Source organism: Balaenoptera musculus, chromosome 8 (assembly GCF_009873245.2).
Source record: "Balaenoptera musculus isolate JJ_BM4_2016_0621 chromosome 8, mBalMus1.pri.v3, whole genome shotgun sequence".
NCBI lineage: Eukaryota > Metazoa > Chordata > Mammalia > Artiodactyla > Balaenopteridae > Balaenoptera > Balaenoptera musculus.
The window spans coordinates 20,561,456-20,568,778 of NC_045792.1; the positions used below are offsets into that span (position 1 = coordinate 20,561,456).

The 7,323-nt window shown below is 37.8% G+C and overlaps 1 pseudogene; it reads left to right on the top strand.

The window, feature by feature from the left end:
- Positions 1-6,386: 6,386 nt before the first annotated feature.
- On the top strand, positions 6,387-6,873 carry LOC118899050 (annotated as a pseudogene).
- The last annotated feature ends 450 nt before the right edge of the window (positions 6,874-7,323 follow it).

The window sequence follows — 7,323 nt, forward strand, 5'->3', positions numbered from 1 at the left end:
ATAACCAATTGTAAGAGTTGCAATTATAAGGTGACACTCCTGTGGCAGAGTATGTAGTGATACACTTTCTTGTATTCTACATTTGGGGGCTCAATAAATAATATTGAAGGTCATTTTGAAGAAGGGTGACCAGGATGGGGAAGAATCTGGACATTTTGACATAAGGAAAAGTCAAAGAAAGGGAGGAAATGGAGGAGTCCTGATCAAGGAGCTTGATGAACATCTTTAATGTAAGAAGGGCTTATATAGGACAGAAAGATTGCACACATTCTGAGGATGAATGGATAGCTGTTAGAAAAAGGAAAATGTCAGCCCACCATAAAAAATGATTTATTGTAATTTGATAATATTTCCAAACCTAATAGGCTACATGATATGTTGTTGACACAGAGGTTTAACAATCCTGTCTGAGAGACTGAAAGGGAACTTCTGTACTGGGCAGAGAATAGGATGAGTTGAACTCATTGTAGCACCCACCGTTATTCTTTGATTCTATGATTATAATTCTGTGGGAGCTAAGCTTTTTGCTTTTGGTGTAGAAGTATTATCAGTATCAGCAATCCTGGAGCAAAAAGAGAGATGATGCAGAGAAATGAACACCAAAAAGAACATGAGTAAAAGACTGATCTAGTCTGGAAGGCCAGTCAGAAATGGAATTTCTAAAGATGCTGCCTTCTTACATTAGGTATTTTTGAAACTTAAGAATCAACAGTTTAGAAATCTATACTTCTAGTAAGTCAGAAAGAGAAAAACAAATATCGTATATTAACGCATGTATGTGGAACCTAGAAAAATGGTACAGATGAACTGGTTTGCAGGGCAGAAGTTGAGACACAGATGTAGAGAACAAATGTATGGACACCAAGGGGGGAAAACTGTGGTGGGGTGGGGATGGTGGTGTGCTGAATTGGGCGATTGGGATTGACATGTATACACTGATGTGTATAAAATTGATGACTGATTACAAAAAAAAAAAAAAAGAATGGAATGTGCCAGGAAAAAGCCCTTTAAGTTTATGTCTCATTACTTCTTGTTCGTATTTTTTATTTAATTTTTATTTTTTATCACAGCAAATTTGATTACAATGGTTTGTTTGTTAAAAAAAAAAAAGAAATCTATACTTCTAGATCAAAGCGAAAAAAAGAAACAGGAGGGAGAATGACAAGATTAGATAATTAGATTGTGTAATTAGATTATAAAACTGAAATCAGTTAGGGTAGATTTTAGGGTTCCTTGAGCTTAGTGATTATGTCTTTTTCTTCTACTTGTCCAGTCCAGCATCTACCATGTATTCTTGGCACAGAGAAGGTATTGTTGGATCTCTCAGAAAGGAGATAAAACTTAACAAAAGACAGAATTCAGATAAATGGAGAGAAATTAGAGGGAATTATGTGCATAATGCAAAAGAAAACATTTTATTCTATGCACACCGTACCCATTGTAGAGGTCAACAAATGCCTGCTGGAATATAAGCTGATTTTGTGCCTAGAAAAAAAGATGCTATGGAATCTTCGACTGATACAAACAAATGTGAAAGAGACGGAGGGAAACCAGCACACCTGAACCCACGTATCTTCTATCTAAAAGAAACAGCATAAGGTAGAAATATGTTTTTCTGTTGAACAAGACTCAGTACTCTGGGAAATTCTTTCCCACAGACTGGCTTGACTGAGCTGAAGAATCAAGAAATTCCTTAAGTATATGTTTCCATGCATTGCCCACATGAGCCTACCATAGTGATCTAAGATGACTGTGCTAAGGACAGATTCCTAAGCCAGAGGCTGCTATCTATGTTCTAGCCAGAGGTCTATCAGGTGGAATGATATTAGAAGTATTCCACCAAAGACAGTCTTAACTGGTGATTAGCCAAATAGATCTGCTTTAGGACTATTGGATTTAGCAAAAGAAAATACAGGACTCCCAATTAAATTTGAATTTCAGACAGATAACACAGTATTGTTTAGTGTAAGTCCGTCACAAATTTGCATGGGCCATATTTATACAAAAATATAGTTGCTGTTTATCAGAAATTCAAATGTCACTGAGTGTCCTGTATTTCATCTGGCAACTCTAGTCAGATTGGAGCTCAATACAGAAAGTTACAGAGAAAATAGAGAAAATAGAGTAATAGAGAAAAAACAGCAGAAGTAATAGGAGAAGAGACAGAGATGAGAAAATGGATGGAATTCATAAATAGGAAGCTATCGTCACCTATTACTGGAGGAACTAAAAGATGACCCAACCACTAGAGCTGCTGCTATGTGAGAAGGATGCTGTGGTACCCCTAATAACATCCCAGTTCCTTAGGAACTCTATGCTCTGTTGAGACTGTTACCCGGGCTTTCTACTGCTTCATGATTTTGTGCAAAAACAATGCCACTAACTGAAGGAACTGAGTACATTTCTATTATTGATAATCAAGTGCTCCAGACACTGTTATTTAGCTACTCAATGTTAATTTCCCCTTTTTCCTTACTATTGAAACCCTGGCTTTCATTGGGACAGTAATGTGCTTCTATGATCCAAATCAAGCACAGCAATCTGGTTCCCTATGTCACAGTCTCTCCCAGAGGAAAAGAGCAGATGCTGCTGATGTGTTCTCTCTCACCACACTTTTCCTGACTCAAATAAGAACAGATATGTCAAATGGCAGCAGCTTTCACATGACCATGGTGCTGCAGACATAAACAATGAAAGCTAACATGCTAAATGACGGCACCATTGAGCAGCTGAAATAGTTCCAGCAACCACCTTCTAATGGTTATACATCTTGTTATATAAGAAAAACAAACCCTTGTTTGCTTAAGCCACTGTAAATTGAGGTTTCAGTTACTTGCAGCCATATCCAATCTAACAGATAAATCAACCAAAGGAATCATCTTAGAATCCACTGAACATACTGTATTTCCTGACTTCCTTAATCTTTTTAGAATTGCTCCTACATATAATTCCCTCTCATTTCTCTCCTCTTATCTGAATTCCATCTTTTGTTAAATATTATCTCCTTTCTGAGAGATTCTATTATCTTAGTCTACATTGATCCCCTTTCTATGTTGTTGGTATTTACAGCCTAAAGTTTGAAACTTTTATACCTGGGAAATGCAACCCCCTGTTGTTCTACTGTTTGATTTTTGTGCTGTTATGTATGCACTATATCCCTTTATTGGATGCTAAACTTCTAGAAAGCAAACACTGCACTCATATTTCTGTTTTTAGTGTCTAAGGAAGTGTTTTCTAGATATAAATAGTAAATAAGTATTTGTCTTGACAATGACAACAATAATAATGTTGTTAGAGGATATTTGGGGGAATCTGGTAAGACATCTGGCCATGGGTTCTCGAGTAGAGGCTAGACTAGATGGATTTGCCAAGTCAGCCATAGCCTGAGGGAGAACCAAGAAGGGCAGAAATTTAGCAGGTATGTGACTTTAACAAGTTACTTAGTGTCTGCGAGCTTCATTTTTTCTTCTGTAAAATGAAGATGAAGATGAAGATTAGAAATAATATTGGTAAGCACATGCCCCAGTGCTTGTCACACGATAGGCATTAGAATCATTTGAATTCAGCTTGAATCTCCTAATATATATGGCAACCAAATTATAAGATATTTTTTCAGTGTCGAGAAATGATAAATTTGCATATTTTCTTAACAAAATGGATGCAAGGAAAGAGAGAACAATACATTTAAAATGCACTGGACTAGTAAACAGAAGATCTGGTTCTAACTCTAATTCAGTGGCAAACCTACATCCAACTCAGGTAAGTCTGAATATCAGTATTCTGTTTGTAAAATACAGATAATGGGACTTGATTTATTTGCCTTGTAGAGTTATTGCAAAAATAATGTGAAATAATGTATGAAAATTTACCTTGAGAAATACAAAGCATTAATATTAACTTAGGGGTGGAGAAAGGAATCTATAGATTTGAGAATCAGCAGCAGATGCAAATTTATTCATAGCTTGAAAACTCTTACCCAAATTTCAAATTCACATTGAGTGATTTAGCAAAACTAACACTTAAGAAAGTGTTCAATGACAAAATGAGCTAGGCTTTAAGTGGAACTGAGATGAAATTAAAACAGAAAACTCATTTCCCTTGAATGAAATGCAAATGCATTTAAACGACACAAAATGATAGTACTATTTCATTTTTTAAGGGACACTTGTGAAAAACATTAACCACATTTAGAAGTACTGTGGAGACTTCATACCTACAGTGTTAGACTAGAAGAGATGGGGGCAGTAGTTCTATCCGGCACATCTATGGATGTGCCATACTATGGGTGAGCTCTCAAATTCATGCTCTGCTTGAAAAGGTGTAGATTCAGGATTAAAAAATAAAAACTGTCCATCAATACTAGTTATCACTTTATTTCAAAAATGCTTAGAGATATGATCAAGCATTTTTGTCTATTTGGGGACGGGGTAGGGTGAGGAAGAATGTGCAAATGATAAAAAATAATCATGCAAAACTAGATTTGTCTGAAAGGCATAAAGTGTTAACTGTGCCAGACCTCTTTCCCACCTTGAGTCAGCAGGCTTTTCTGGAAGAGAGTCTTTACAGTGAGGGAAGTCTATAATTCCAGTGCATTTGATATTTCCCTTCTGAGATGATCATTCTGCCTTCTTGATGGAATTCTCCCTCATTTTCCCAGATGGAAGGACTTGCTTGTTCTTTTAAACTACTGGAGCATATCTAATCTGTGCTAACCATCTGGGTGGTTTTTACTCACTTGTAGTGAAGTATTTGTGTGCATGTCCTATGTCCCACAGTAGGTAGTGAACCCTTGTTAAATATAATTTTTGAACCCTAATCCAAGGGTTTCCAGGCCAATGTGTTTAATGAAGAAAATAAACAATAAACACATTGGCTGATGGGTAAATTATGCCACCTGAGCCTCTAGTTTTGCTAGAACTCTAACCAGTGGTTATTAGTCTGAGGTTCATTGGCTCCTACAAGGTTTATGAGTGATCTTTCATAGTATTCATGAATCCTAGTTTAATCTATCTAACCATATATCTCCCTATGTTAATTTGGTCTGGTAAGATGAATAATCTATGACTTTCATCAGAATTTCAAAAAGAGTTAAGAAATCATTGCATCTTTTTATTGTAGACTTTCATCCAATAGTTCATGACTTTGACTGCATATTAGACAGTTTTTAAAATATATGGGTACCACTTCAAAAACTATGATATCATTGATCTGGGGTGAAATTTAAGCATAAGTACTTTAAAAAAAAATTCCCTAGAGATTCTATTGTGCAAACACGGTTGGTCCTCAATCTCAGAACTGCTTTTAGTCGTTGGATATTGAAGCTCTCATGGGCTAACCTGCTACAGTGACCCCCATTCTGCAGATGTTCTGCCCATTCCTTCAAGTAGTAATTGTCTAGGGCATGCTCTTAATTCAGTGCTTAATCAGGGACCTTTGTGCCTCAGACTCCAAAACACTCCCTTAGGTTATTTAAAATTTCGATCACTATTCTCAATGCCCTCTTATCCTTTTGATTCTAGCAGGGAACACAGCATACTTTCTTAATATCAGCTGTGTACCTAGGGAAAGAAAATGCATTAACTGCAGTTCTCAGGGGAACATGTCCATATATGGTCACGTTTAAGCCAAAAAAATAACCTTGGAACGAATAGGACTAGCGATAATTAGAACAGTCCCTTCAGACAGCTGGTGTCATAACCCAGGCAAGAGCAGCCTTTTGTCCATTGGGTTTGATTTCATGACTTACAAGGAGATTCAAAGTTTGATTTCCTTCTTCCATTTCCCCCACATTAAGAATTGGCAGCATTTGGAATGGAAACAGATTTCTGGGACATTGTCAGATATCTTCTGGGGATTTTTCATGACTACAGTGTTTTTCTCAATTTGCCATTTCCTATAATTAGGCAGCACATCGCACATCTGATTTCTTGAGACATAATTATTCAGTGTGGATCATACAGACTCTTTGCTTCTCTGCCTTTCTGAGGCAACCTCTTTGGACATTTCACTCCTTATTAGCAATTCTGCCAAACTGTGAGATGTAGAAGAATTAAAAAAGAAATTCAAATCTAAGTGTTTTTCTTTCTCACGTTTGTTCATGATCAGGTAGGTAAAGAGGTCAGATTTCACAGCTCAGGTTTAATTTATAACTGCCCATGGATGTACAGTATATTTACACCATCCCAGTCCGAACCATACAGAAATTTTTAAAAGCTTAGCTTACTTCATAAACGTCTTTTTAAGCTACATTTTTCTCCCTTTACTGAAAGTGGCAAGTGATTTTTTAACTTTTACTTTTACTGCCCCTGAATGACTCTTCTGATGCTAAAGGTCATAACACCAGTGACCGCTTGTGTGTGACCATGATGATCTGACCAACATAAAAGATGACCGGAGAGAAGAAGAAGGAAAGTGCAAGGTCTGGGCCGGCGGGTTTTGTCAGGTCGGGTGGGCCGGGCCACCCCATCGGCCGCAACAGCTCTTGGCCCCGCCGGCATTCTCCGCCGAGTCGCCCGGCAGCCGCGATATGCAGCAGGGCGGCGGGAAGTGGCAGCTTCACCGCCGCCACGGTGGCCGAGAGGAAGCTCAACTCTGCCGAGGGGGCGACGAAGAAGGAGCCCAAGAGGAGATCGGCGAGGTTGTCAGCTAAACCGGCTCCTGCAAAAGAGGAAACGAAGCCCAAAAAGGCGGCAGGAAAGAATAAATCTTCAGACAAACGTGCAAACAAAAGGGAAAAGGGTAGCAAAGGGAAAACAGGCTGAAGCGGCTAACCAAGAGACTAAAGAAGATGTACCTGCAGAAAATGGAGAAACTAAAAACGAGGAGGGCCCAGCTTCTCATGAAGCAGGAAAGAAAGAAGCCAAGTCTGATTAATATCACACACCCGGTCCTATCAGTGGTCCCTGTCTCTCTTGCACAATCCAGAGGAATATTTTCATCAACTATTTTGTAAATGCCATTTTTTTAGTAGCTCTAGAAACATTTTTAAAAAGGAGGGGATCCCCCCTCATCCCAAATTTTTTACCCTTAAAAATTTTTTAAGGGTAAATTTTTTTTTTTTTTTTAAGAGGTGAAATCATTTGCTGGTTGTTTATTTTTTGGTACAACCAGAAAATAGTGGGATATTGAATATGGGAGGCTTTGATCGTCTTCGGTGTCAGCTTAACATTCCACAGATGGGGGTAGCTTTTATATCCTATAATACAAAGCATACTAAATGGCAGTTTGGAGTCAGTTGTGCATTTAATGTCTTGAACACTTTTTTTCTTTTTAAATTTTGGTTGGAGTGTGGTTGCTTTACAGTGTTGTGTTGGTTTATACTGT